Source organism: Euprymna scolopes, chromosome 27 (assembly GCF_053919585.1).
Source record: "Euprymna scolopes isolate OS-2025 chromosome 27, ASM5391958v1, whole genome shotgun sequence".
Lineage (NCBI taxonomy): Eukaryota > Metazoa > Mollusca > Cephalopoda > Sepiida > Sepiolidae > Euprymna > Euprymna scolopes.
The window spans coordinates 62,885,719-62,900,249 of record NC_136508.1 but is presented as its reverse complement, the minus strand read 5'-3'; the positions used below and the strand labels follow the sequence as shown (position 1 = coordinate 62,900,249).

Here is a 14,531-nt window from a genome sequence, read left to right as displayed (position 1 = left end):
ATAATAGTATGAATGAAAGACATTAAAAATGAATGAAAAAAGAAAATGAGAATGAAAAACATTAAAAATGAATGAAAAAAAAGAAAAAAATGTGAATGAAAAACATAAAAAATGAATGAAAAAATAAAATAAAAATGTGAATGAAAAACAAAAAATGAATGAAAAAATAATATAAAAATGAGAATGAAAGACATTAAAAATGAATGAAAAAAGAATAGAAAAATGTGAATGAAAGACATTAAAAATGAATGAAAAAAGAAAATAAATATGAGAATGAAAGACATTAAAAATGAATGAAAAAATTAAATAAAAATGTGAATGAAAAACATAAAAAATGAATGAAAAAATAAAATAAAAATGAGAATGAAAGACATTAAAAATGAATGAAAAAAGAATAGAAAAATGTGAATGAAAGACATTAAAAATGAATGAAAAAGAAAATAAATATGAGAAGGAAAAACATAAAAAATGAATGAAAAAATAAAATAAAAATGAGAATGAAAGACATTAAAAATGAATGAAAAAAGAATAGAAAAATGTGAATGAAAGACATTAAAAATGAATGAAAAAAGAAAATAAATATGAGAAGGAAAAACATAAAAAATGAATGAAAAAATAAAAGAAAAATGAGAATGAAAGACATTAAAAATGAATGAAAAAAGAAAATAAATATGAGAATGAAAGACATTAAAAATGAATGAAAAAAAATAAAATAAAAATGAGAATGAACAGGAAAATAAATGACTTAAGAAATAAAGGAAGAAAAAAAAGCAGTGCATGAAAGAAATGAAGACAAAGAAGAAAAAGAAGAAAATCATAAAACGCAGATAAAAAGTGTAAAGAAAGAAGAATAAAAAAAAAGGAAACGAAAAAGAAAAACTGCATTCTAAAACGTGTAACTATTTTATTGAATGTCTTCATCAGTTTAGAATTGATTTTTAGTTGCAAAAAAAAGAAAAAAAAAGCAAACAAAATTTGTCTCCATTTTTTTTATTCGTTTGGTGATGGTTTATTTTGATCGTATTATCAAAATTGTTTTATGCTTAAAAAAATTCTCTCATTTTTTTTTTTTTTTTTTTTTTTTTTTGCGATAGAAAACCAGAATCAAAATAACCAATCAAATCGATCCCCCACCTCACCCCTAAAAGATGTTGGAGGGAGTGGGATTACGAGTAGACTAGTTTTCGGGAGAGAAATAGCCATTTTAATCAGGAAAACGAAACTGGTGCACCGCTGCAAATGGCACGCCATCATGATCCAAATTCGAAAAGAAAAAGACAATAAACTACGCGTTCGCATTCTTCATAAAGTGCTGCTTGATTCCCATTATCCAATCGCAGTCCAGCACTCGGATGGATCAGACAAATGCTGAAGACAACCTTTTAGTAAATGAGCGGGGGCAAAAACCAGTTCTAAATGAGTATAACTCACCCCCTCCCTCCAACTATAATTTCTAGATACGTTTCGTTTGGTTGCTTTGTTTTACGGCATATCAACCCTTTTCAGGTATTTAATAACTAATCCGATAATTTTTTATAAAAGTTTTTATGTTTCAAATTCTTTATATTTTCAAATATTTATTTGTAGTGTTTGGTTTGATTGTTTTGTTTTACGGCATATCACGCCTTTTCGGTTTTTTTAACACCTAAGTGAGTTATTTTGATAAAAGAATATTTTGTTTCAAATTTTTTAAACATTTATCTATAGTGTTTGGTTTGGTTTGGTTTGGTTTGGTTGTTTTAGAGGAAATTGTTTTTTTTTGTTTTTTTTTTTTGGCTTTGCCGAACATGATTGAGTTTAGCAAAGAGAAAGGAAAACAAAACAATAATATGCACCTTTCTCACAAGTGTCCCTGTTTACTGTGGAGGTCAACTCGGACAGTTACCGTTGTCAGTTCCCCGCCTGTGTCTGCTGCAAGGTTGTCATCAATATTTATGTATCTGGACAAAGATGATGAATGATTGAATTGGAGGTGATTTCCCTTTGTAAATAATTAAAAAATCTTTTTTATTTCCCCATTAGTGTTGCGAGTTTGATTGAAACGTAAAACCTTGTCAAATTGTTAATGAGATGTATGATTGCGGTTGGTAGGGGTGGAGGAGAATTCTATCGGAATCGTCGGCGCAAAAAAAAAACCAAAAACCAAAAACAAAACAAAAACAAAAAACAAAGAAAAAACACACACACAAAAAAAAAACAACAATAATAATTACACACGGAAGAACTGCATTATTTATTAAGCATAAAATATCCATTTTATGTTCCAGTGCATTTGTGAAATTGTTTTCGAACGCATTTCATGCTAACGATCACACAGACACATTTGCATAATAAATTTAACTCGCATGGTTAACGGGTGTTGCCCAGAGGCAGGGACATACACACGTTTTAAACGCTTCTATTTTGTATGAGAGAAAAAAATCGAAACATTTCTTTAAAACATCTCTTTCGCGCTAGCTCTCCCTATTCCCCTCTGTATTCATCTCTCTACGCTCTCCTCATCTTTTATATTCTCCATCTTCCCCTTCATATCAATATCAACCCCCTTCTCACTCTTTCTGTCATCTGGATAAAATAGTTGACAAATTACTACATGATAACATTTTTCTTTTCTTTTTTTTTTTTTTTTTTTCTTAAATCGCTCTTAAATGTCGACCTTTCAATTAGATATCTCTGATTGGTTGAGTTTAATCACGTGACATAAAGTGATTTGTGGTTAGTTAGAGTTGCAGATGAGAAATAGCGAAGAAAGATGGCCATGTAAAGTCCGGGTAGATAGGAGCATTAAGACCTTTCCTTCTTTTTCCCTTTCCCCCTCTTCCCCACCCCTCAGCCCCTATCGCATGTTTACCTGGTGTTATCTGGAGCCATGGATATACAAAATGGAAGAATTAAAAAGTCCTTTTCTAAACTTTTGAGATGACGATTGATAATTCGTATAATTTGGATTATCAGGACTACAATTCTCATCTTGAGTGTTCTTTACACGTTTCAGTCGATGTAACGTCCGATCATCTTCAGCCGTGTCTTGTTGAACTCAGAAATCGTTTTGTCAAACTCAGGAATCTTTCTGTCGAACTCTGGAATCTGCACGGACCTGTGGCGTAGGGGATAAATTATTTGGTAAAAAAAAATTAAGTTACATTGGTTTTGAGGTTGAAGTTTAAATCCTCAGTGCGGGCGACACTAAAAAATACAATTGGAGGGAATCAAATCTCCATGTTAAGAATGGATTTATAGATACTAACGCTGTTACTTCGGCAAGGTACATTAATTAATTAGGACTTCTACCCGGTCATGGCTGACGGACCAAGAGCAGGATACGCCCGTGAATGAAATAAAGAGTTGCATTTGAAATTCTGTGTAGATTTCTAGATTCTACAAAATATTCCTGGGTTTGGCCTGAAGAAAATTGGATGTTACATCGACCGAAACGTTGTGAAAATGACATTCAAGATGAGAACAGTAGTCCGATGAATCCAAATAATATGAATAACCAATCCTCATCTCAAAAGTTCAGAACCGTCAATCCGGGGATGCTCTTTCAGAAAAATGGGAGTATGTGTTGTTATAACATTTATTTTTGCCAATATATTCAAATTCTGTACTCATTTCAAGAACTAGTATGTACAAAAGAATCTCTTTTATAACAACCTTAGCCCTTTGAGGCATTTATTTCTTTTGCACTGCAAGAAATGTGACACTAGGGTTGGGGAAAAAGGAGGAGGACTCTGACCCTGCGAAGCATGCTTGGGCAGCACCATCGGCATTCTCCGGTAGAATCACCTTGGCTGATTAGCAATAAACTAACCCCTTCTCAAAGAGTGTAAGCAAAGCCTGGGAAGACAGACCTCCTATAATGGCACACAGCCGACATTACACTGCAGTCAACAGGGAACAGATCATTATTTTGATGTATTTATAAGGAAATTTGTATTTTCTGTCCTAAACTTGTTACAGAAACTAATTCTGATACTGATTCCAATACCCTAAAAAGTTCTGATTTTTTTTTTGATTCTCAATTCCGATTAATTGTCCTAACCGTAATTTTAACTCTGCAAAGAATGCATGTGCAACCCCAACGCCATTCCCCAGCAATTAGCAATAACCTAACCCTTCCTCAATGAGAGTAAGCAAAGCCTAGGAAGATGGACCTCCTAGAATTGCACAGAACCGGTATTAAACCGAAATCATCATGGTCATTTTGTGTGTATTTATAAGGAAATTCGTATTTTTCATCCTAAACTTGTTACAGAAACTGGTAATATCGTTATATGTGCTTATTGTTGGTTAAACAAAGAACAAATTAAGGGGAGACACTATTTTTCTGGCTGCAAACGAAGATTTGAAGAAGGGTGGACCTTTTTAGGGAAAATGATGTGATCCTCTACCTATATAAATATTAGATGTATCTAGAGGAGGAGTCCTGCTACCACATATGGGGAGGTGCTGACTGATGTCAACGTACCTCAAGATCGAGAATTTTAGTAGGACTCCCACTCTTACTAAAAGAAGACAATAGACTTCCATAACTAGCGGACATGCTTTTTGGAATAACAACCACCTTAACGAGCTGATCAGAACCAAGACAGGAAAGGAAGAACATTGTGAACAATTACGGGCGCTTCTACACTATTGGGACGAAATTTCGGAAATCGTAAAACTGAATTTCACATGAAAACAATGGCATCTACGTATTCCTCGTATTTTTAAGATGATTATATCCAAAAAAATTACGAAAACCGATAAGGTAGAAAATTATTTATTAAAGAAAAATAGAATTTGATGAAAACGATCGTAAGACACAGGAGAGTTTAAAAGGGAGGTTATTTTCTCCTGATAATTCTTAGAAAACTCAGGCAAAAGATGTTTTTTATATATGTTATTTTTACGTTATTTAATTTTTAGGTGAACAGTTATTTTTATATTAAACAATTATGAAAAGATCTTAAATGAAAACCAGACTCAGAAACACTGTATATATGCTATGTTTATTTTGTTGCTTGTTTTGCGTTAGTCACATTAAACGTTTAGAGTTATCTCCCTTGTTTATAGTTTCGTATCTCTTTATTTTATAAAAACAAGATGGCCGTAATTTTTCACCTGCTAACACGCTAATAGTCTTCTTTTTTTTTTTTTTTTAAATAATTCTGTCATATTCAGATAATTTTAACTGCATAATTTGAAAGCTAACATTGTAATTTATTAGAATTGACAAAAAAAAAATCAGTAGAAACCATTGTTTTTTTTTTTTTATTATCTAAAAACTCCATCTATCGACTAGAAAATTTCGTTCCGATAGTGTAGAAGCGCTCAATTACGTGACCGCAATTTTGAAATTCTTTTTCAACAGTCATTACAAGAATGGTCTAAACGATGTTGCTTTTGGGGTTGAGGGCTAAAAAGCCACATTAACGTTAGCCCTTTGAATTAAGGTCCCAGGTATATCCTTAATGTTTCATAAGGTTGTCGATATTTAGTGAACATTTCTTAATTGATATGTAATGTGGAGAGAAATTGAATGCCTATTGGAAAGGAACTTGAATACTTACTAGACATTACTCCCAAATGTATAAGGTCTCTCTGTACAGGGGTTTGTCATGACAACCTGGTATAAGAGTACTTTCGCTTACAAGTAAACCCTGACTAAATATTCCAAATCACATAGTATTGACGGCTCATAACCATGTTGACACACCAGTTCTCGTCAAATCACGAAAGTTAAGCAAGGTTGAGCCCGGCTAGTACCAGATGGGTGACCATTTGGAAATTCTAGGTGCTATATGTGCTTTTCGCTTATCTCAGCATTGAACCTCTGCTTGCCACTGGTATTCAACAATGTTGACTCAGGAGAGGTGTGGTTGGAGATTGTGCAACTCTTGCCACACAAATTTCACGCAAGGCACCCTTATAGTGGGTAGCCATAGTATGTCAAGACTGAAGGAAGCCACCATTTTCACGGCCTAAAAAATATCTCGGTATGGCTAACACATACTGGCTTTTAAGAGGAATGTTGCACCTTCTCCAAGCGATGTTACCTTAAGTAACAGCACAAAGTTGGATACTGCACCAGACTCGATGAATTCTTGTCCTGGAATCCAGGAAGAAAAATAAGCGACCACAAGAAAGATATAACTACTAGAAAGAGCTTAAATGCCAACTAGACATTGTCCTCAAGTGTTTAAGGTCTCTATGTACAGGTTTTTTTCAGAGCATCTAGCATAAGGATATTTTCGCTTACAAGTAAACCCTGACTAAATATTGCAATTCACATAATATTCGCAAACCAACTACGATCTCCTCAATATGGCTACCCTGCACTGGCTTGTAAGAGGATTGGTGTATTTTCTTTCGGTAATATTGCCTAGAGTAACAACATGAAGCTGAATATTATGAATAACAGAGGTCCAAGGATTGGCTCCTGAGGCACTCCTGCATTTATATCATATTGTTTAGATGTACGACCGTCGAGAACAACCTGGATTTTTCTCTTGTTTAAGAACGATTTCATTATGTTAAGTATTCATCCAGTGATACCGTATGATCTGGGTTTCCTGAGAAAACCTTCATGCCATATCCTATCAAAAACCTTAGTTATATCTTAAGCTACCGCTCTACTCCACCGGACTAGATGAATTCTTGTCCTGAAATCCAATAAGACCAAGAGCCCAAAAGAAAGATATACCACAGGGCTCTACGGACAAACTTATCTTTAGTTGACCTTTGCCAACTAAATATTTTTGTTTACTAGCCAAATAGAAAAGTTACTAGCCAAACCCACATGATTTTTAGAATATGACGTCTTCGTTCTGTGACGAATATGTACATCATAAAGATTTTCTGTGTTCTTTTTTTTTTTAATAATTGTAATTTTAAATATACAACAAATTTTATGTTGATATTTGAAGGTATAAACAATCTGATTTCTCCTAATATCTTTTTAAACAGCCTTTGTTAAAAAATAAAAAAAAGAGTATATTGTTCTATTAAATTTATTGTTTATATAATTTAACTTTGTTTTATATATATAAAAAAAAAAGGTGAAAAGATAGTTTTCATTCAGTAGTGAGCTTTGTCGGTTGCCAAAAGATAAGCGTTTCATTATTTCTAGTCGTCACTTTGAAGCATCGCTCGCAAATGCGACTGTTTCACTCGCAATGTAGAGCCCTGTACTACAATGTAGTTAATTGAGCAACAAATGAAAGGAAAATTAATATTACTAATTCAATGTTTGAGAGGTAAAGAAGACTTTAACGGTATATTTGAACAGCTATGCATCTCATATAGATTTCAAGCATTAGCCCCAGCAAGGGGCTAACGTTTTATTTCTTTTATTAACTACAAGAAACCTGCTCAACCACTAATAGCCATGGTTAATGATACATTACCTGAAAGTACTTTGTTCAAACTCCTCCGCTTAACATTCATGGGGAACATGAGTTTGAACAGATACATTGAGGCATTGCTAAGAAGGTGGGCGGTATGTATTTGCTCCCCCACCGAGCAAATTAGGCACAAGGCCGATTTTTAATGTGAGGAGTGAAGGAGAAATGGGGATCAACTCCCCGGGAAGTAGGGGAGCTGGATAGTGACAATTGGTATGAAGGGTTGCCCCTACATTGACCAAGGTCTTATATGTGAGGTTGCCCTCACATATGGTCTTTGCTTGCAGTAGGTATTTATTTGCTCCCCCACCGAGCAAATTAGGCACAAGGCCAATTTTTAATGTGAGGAGTGAAGGGAGGGAGAAGGGAAAAAGGGGACCAGCTCCTGAGAGGTGGGAAATGGTTAAAGGTCAGGTATGTGGGGTTGCCCTCACATCTGGTCTTTGCTTGCAGTATCTGCCGGAACAGATGGTATTTATTTGCTCCCCCACCGAGCAAATTAGGCACAAGGCCAATTTTTAATGTGAGGAGTGAAGGGAGGGGGAAGGGAAAAAGGGGACCAGCTCCCGAGAGGTGGGAAATGGGAGCTGGTTAAAGGTCAGGTATGTGGGGTTGCCCCCACATCTGGTCTTTGCTTGCAGTATTTGCCGGAACAGATGGTATTTATTTGCTCCCCCACCGAGCAAATAAGGCACAAGGCCAATTTTTAATGTGAGGAGTGAAGGGAGGGGGAAGGGAAAATGGGGACCAGCTCCCGAGAGGTGGGAAATGGGAGCTGGTTAAAGGTCAGGCATGTGGGGTTGCCCCCACATCTGGTCTTTGCTAGTCATAGCTAGTCATAGCTTGCAGTATTTGCCGGAACAGATGGTGTTTATTTGCTCCCCCACTGAGCAAATTAGGCACAAGGCCGTTTTTAATGTGAGGTAAAAACCAGCTCCCCTAAAAGGGGTCACTCTGGTTACCAAAAATAATAATTGTCCCAGTATAGAGGGTTTCCCCTCCATTGACTGGTACAAATTATCTTAAGTGCAGCATCTGCCAGAACAGATGGTATTTATTTGCTCCCCCACTGAGCAAATTAGGCACAAGGCCGTTTTTAATGTGAGGTAAAAACCAGCTCCCCTAAAAGGGGTCACTCTGGTTACCAAAAATAATAATTGTCCCAGTATAGAGGGTTTCCCCTCCATTGACTGGTACAAATTATCTTAAGTGCAGTATCTGCCGGAACAGATGGTATTTATTTGCTCCCCCACCGAGCAAATTAGGCACAAGGCCGATTTTTAATGTGAGGAGTGAAGGGGAAATGGGGACCAACTCCCCGGGGAGTAGGGGAGCTGGATAGTGACAATTGGTATGAAGGGTTGCCCCTACATTGACCAAGGTCTTATATGTGAGGTTGCCCACACATATGGTCTTTGCTTGCAGTATCTGCCGGAACAGATGGTATTTATTTGCTCCCCCACTGAGCAAATTAGGCACAAGGCCGTTTTTAATGTGAGGTAAAAACCAGCTCCCCTAAAAGTAGGCAAAAAGGGGGCACTCTGGTTACCAAAAATAATAATTGTCCCAGTATAGAGGGTTTCCCCTCCATTGACTGGTACAAATTATCTAAAGTGCAGCATCTGTCGGAACAGATACTACATTTTGATCTTTGCCCGAAGGCCACGGAGGTCCCTCTTCTTGCGAAGAAGTTGGGCTCTCTTTATCATGCTAGAAAATTACTTGCACCTGAGAATATCCTGTACTTCTACAAGGCCACCATGTGCCCATGTATGGAGTATTGTTGCCACATTTGGGCTGGTGCATCTTCTACTAGTCTCTCCCTTTTAGCCAGGGTTCAAAAGAGAATCGCCAGCCTAATAAGTCCCACACTATCTGCTATGCTTCAACCGCTGTCTCATTGATGAAATGTTGCATCTCTCTGCCTATTTTACAAGCATTTTAATGGTGGATGATCCGACAAACTAAAAGCTCTTGTGCCCCCTCGACGTAAATACTCTCTACAAACTCGACAAGCAGCAAAATCCCACCCCTACACAGTAGAAATCGATAGATGTAAGAAAGCCTTCTACTTTAATAGTTTCTTCTCTAGGACTGCTAGACTTTAGAATTCCCTTCCAGGTTCCTGCTTCCCTGATGGTACTGACAAGCAGAAGCTCAAGTGTAATATAAACAGACATCTTGCTGCTCAACTCCCAACATAGTACTCCTATAAATTATGTTTCAGATAGTAGCCTCCTACATCCAAGTGGCACTGTGCCTTGTTTGGGGCTGAAAATGCAATTTAAAAAAAGAGGGCATATCTTACGACCGGGCAACGCCGGGCGGCCGGCTAGTAAATATATAAACATATACACATGGCTAACTTTATGAAGATAGAGACGTGTGGAAGAGGACTACCCATCAAAATTTTACTTCCCTCCCCCTCCCTTCCGTCCGCTTCTTTTAAGGAAAGGAAATGCTAACTTGATAAAATAGTCCCTCTTGTTCCTCCCCAAACCAGAGGGGAGAAAATAATTGTGGATGGCCAATGGAAGACGAACGTAATCAACAGAGTCATAAAATGAAAGAGGACAAGAAGAAGGGCGAAATAAAAGAGATTAATGAATGATTAGTTCAGGACCGACATGCGGAATGAGAAAATCATAGGCGACATAAAAGGAAAATGGCATCACGGTAAAAAAGAGATAAGAATCGTGTGGGGGAGAGGGGGGGCGTGTGAACGCTGCTCAATGAACTAATAGATATTAGCCATGCCTCCTCCCACAACCACGACCGAAAGACATCGGAAGAATGAGTCACAAAAGAAAAGGCGAGAAATTTTGATGAAGGAACAAAAAATGATTTATAATAATAATAATAATAATAATAAAAAAAAATAAAAATAAAAAAAAAATAATAATAATAAAACAGAACAAAGAGAATTGTAAGAAAAGTGAATGAGAATTTGAAATTTAAAACAAAAAAAAAATTATTCGAAACAAATGTGAAGACAAAATATAAAAGTTTTGAAAAAAAAATATAAATAAAACGTCAAAAAAAAATGGTATTTTGTAATAAAATTTAACAAACTGGAGGATTCGAAGTGCATGATGGGAATGCGGGAGGAAAAGCAAAAATAAAAAAAATAAAAAATAAACAACAACAAAAAATAAAAAAGAGATAAATAAAAAAAAATATGAGAAAAATGGCTTTTGAATTGAGCTGGATCTGTTGTCAGAAAATTTAGGACAAAAGAGCCAAAATCTAAAGATTTGAAAAAAAAAAAAAAAAAGTTAAAATTAAATAAAAATATTGTTAGGCAATATAGCAAAAGTGGAAGAGAAGAGAAAACAAAAACAAAATGGCCGAAAAAAATGCGAATGAAAAGAAAAATTAATCCAAATTGCGAAAAGAAAGAAAGCAATCGAAATACGTAGACAAAAACAATATTCATAAAATCGCCATCATTTTTGTTACTTTAATTTTTATAGCAGCCATGATTTTTAATATTGTGGTTAATTATCATCAGCCGAGTATCAGGAGTTATTAGCATTATTATAGGAGTAACAGTTTAATTTGTCTTATCGACGAAATGTTGCATCCCTCTGCCTGTTTTACAAGTATTTTAACGGTGGGTGCTTTGACGAAACTACAAACCCTTGTATTTCCTTGACGTAAATACCCCCGACAAACCCGACAAGCAGCAAAATCCCACCCCTACACAGTAATGGTCCCTAGATGCCAGAAAGTCTTCTACTCTAATAGTTTCTTCCCTAGCACTGCTAGACTTTGCAATTCCCTGACTGTACTGACATGCAGAAGTTCAAGTGTAACGTAAACAGACATCTTGCTGCTCACCTCCCTACTTAGTATCCCTCCAAAATATGTCTCAGATAGTAGCCCCTACATTAAAGTGGCGCTGTGCGTTGTTTGGAGTGAAAATGCAATAAAAAAATTTTTTAAATGGTGAACCAAACATCGAAAATAATAAACAACGGGTTTGTTTTACAATCCACAGAGATTGGAAAAAGTGGTAAAAAGATCAAATATATAAATAAATGTTACCAAAGGCAAGATAATTACTCTTCTACCATGCTGAGCAGGTTTTTAGCATTTTTATTTAATGTAAAAATGTTCATTTGGTTTGGAAAACAAGTAATGTCAACCGATATGCGAGTACAAGGAAAAATGTCTGCATTGTATTTATTACACAGCCATTTTATTCTTGTGCTTGCCCACCAGTTGACGAAATTAATACTAACCGGTCATGAGTAAGTCAATCTATAATATAAATCTCACCTGTCTGTTTAAATGTATGTATGTATGTACGTATGTTTGTATATCTGCCTAAAACTTTCAACAGAGGCGATGGATTTTCATGAGATTGGTATCATTTTGGAAGCTCGACCCTTCGGACAACAAATATCGAAAAAATGGTCAAAAACATTAATTCCTTCACCCTCAACTGAGCACTTTTCTACAGGGAGGGGCCGCTTTTTTCGTTGATATTTTCGAAAGTCATCCCCTCTTTTTGACTTAATTTAAACCTACGTCACTTCCGGTTTGGCGATAGGCGCAACAGCAAAGACGTCAGGTTTTTTTTATTTCATGTTCTTTTACTCCTTCGCAGTACGGGTTCAAGCCTGTCTGCCTACTACCACTAATTTTTTTTTTTTTTTTTTTTTGCTCAACACACACCTCCAAACACCCGGGAAACGCCGGGCACCCAAACTAGTATATAAACAAAATAAAAATTATCAAATGAGCATCATATGAGCCCAAGGAAACTGAAACTGACAGGAATCCTGTAAATTGAAGGAGAAAAGCATTAATCAGAGCTCGACTGGAACTGGGCAGAGAGTATTTTGACTTTGGAAAGGCTTTTTGCCACTCAAATTCCAGAGAGGACTAATGAGCCCTGACAGTGATAAATCAATGAGTACTGACTGCTGTAATAATGCAAAGTGATTTGTAAAAGTTATCAAAAAGAGGTGGTTAGTGCTCGATATCTGGGGAGACTTGTCACTCAGATTCCAAGGTATCGGCACTAGTTATTGCCAGTCAGTAATCATTGATACTGACTTGTGTGTAAACTTCTATAAGTGTAACAGGGTGCATACACGTGTATGGCAGCTATATGCAAATGACCAAGCCGTGTGTGAGGTGACCTTACGGCAAGGAAGAAGGAAAAAGATTATAAAAAGAAGAACGTGTGCACAGACTGGGGAGCACGTCAGAGAAGGACGTTAAAAATCACGTCAGAGAAAGAGGTTGGAGAATCACGTCAAAGAAGGACAGAGACAGATGTGTTAGACACGGTGGCCAAGGGCGACAGGAAAAGACCTGTAAATAAATATCTGTAAATAAATGTCGGTTGTTTCACTATGAAAAACAACAGTGAGTGGAGTAATTTCGTCTTGGTCTACATGTTAAAACGTGTGTAAATCATGCGTAATGTTACATAAGTTCAATAAAGTCTATTGCCAATAGTTCGTATTAGTGTTAGGACGATTAATTGAAATTGGGAACTGAGAAAATCGGACCTTTTTAAGGTATCGGAATCAGTATCAGAATCAAAGAAAATTGTGCCTACTTTCCGATGTCAAAAAAAAGATTCTTGTAATTGTTTATAATTTGGTTTGTTTTTGCTTAAAATTTTCCATTGCTGTTACTAAAGAAAAAAATGCTAAATGTGTATTGGTTTTAAGCTACAAACAAAATTAAACTGTATAGTATTTTGCCTTCACGAAAATATATTATATGGATTTTTATGGTAGTCTAAAAAAAAAAAACTCTGTAAATAAATATTTAGTGATTTTAAAAGAATCAGAATTGGAATTGGTAATTGTATCGGAATCGGAAATTTAAAACAGAATCAGTAAAAAGTTTAGAATCATGTCATCACTAGTCTGTATACAGTGAAATGATTGATGACAAAAATCCAAAATCAGGAAGCTGTGACGTGAATGATTCAATGAAAGTTTCTAGTAGTGTTAAGATATAACGTTACATGACATTTTTTTTTATTTAAATAAATGGTAAAAAATTTGAAACTTTCTTTGAAAATTTTGTTTATTTAAATAGATGGTAAAAAATTTGAAACTTTCTTTGAAAATTTTGTTTATTTAAATAGATGGTTAAAAATTCAAAACTTTCCTTGAAAATTTTTTTTATTTAAGCAGATGGTAAAAAATTTTAAACGTTCCTTGAGAAATTTTTTTATTTAAATAGATGGTAAAAAATTTGAAACTTTTCTTGAAAAATGTTTTTATTTTAATAGATGCTAAAAAATTTGAAACTGTCCTTGAAAAATTCTTTCATTTAAACAGATGGTAAAAAATTCTTTTGCCTTCATTCTTTTAATTCATGCTAAATTTGTTATTTTATTGGTTTTCTTCTGATGATGAGAAGAGTTTATCTTTGAAAATTCATGGATGAAGAGTCAGTCTTTTATTTTCCTTGTTTGAACACTTGATGATTTAATAAATTTCGTAAAATTTCCAGTTTTCCTTTTCATTAGTTCAACATTTCTGATATCTACAATATCGAGCATCTTTTTTATCATGATATTATTTATCTAATATAAAAAAAATGCGTCTTGATATTATTTAATTAAATATGTATATATTAGTGTTTGGACAATTAATCCGAATTGGGAATCGGAAAAATTTGTGCCTATTTTCCAATGCCAAAAACGATTCTTTTTATTGTCTTTATTGGATTTTATTTAAACCAAAATCTTCGACTGCTGGTACTAATCATAAAATAATAAATATTTATTGATTTTGAACTACACGTAAAATTTAACTCTGCAGCTCCCCCCCTCCCCCCACCAGTGTATTTTTACGTTTGAGAAAATATCAGTAAATTTAACATGTTTTTACGGTAAGTGATTGATTTGGCACTACAAAACAGATATTGTCAAGAATTGTAAATGTCAACTGAATTAAATGAATAAATTATAAGATGGCCGACATTATGAACTTTGGAATATACTCTTTTGTCATTTATTCACTATATATATATATATATATATATATATATATATATATATATATATATATATTAGTCATACAGTACTGTTTCGCTGTTTCACAGCTCATCAGTGCGACTAGACAGCAGGCAACTGCCTCAAGTCAGGATCGTCCAAATGACAGTCAAGGC

The 14,531-nt window shown here is 35.0% G+C and overlaps 1 protein-coding gene across 27 annotated transcripts in view; it reads right to left on the bottom strand.

The window, feature by feature from the left end:
* The window catches only part of LOC145248863 (roundabout homolog 2-like), an 837,477-nt gene that overhangs the window by 432,307 nt on the left and 390,639 nt on the right, over positions 1–14,531 (bottom strand). The window lies entirely within an intron of this gene.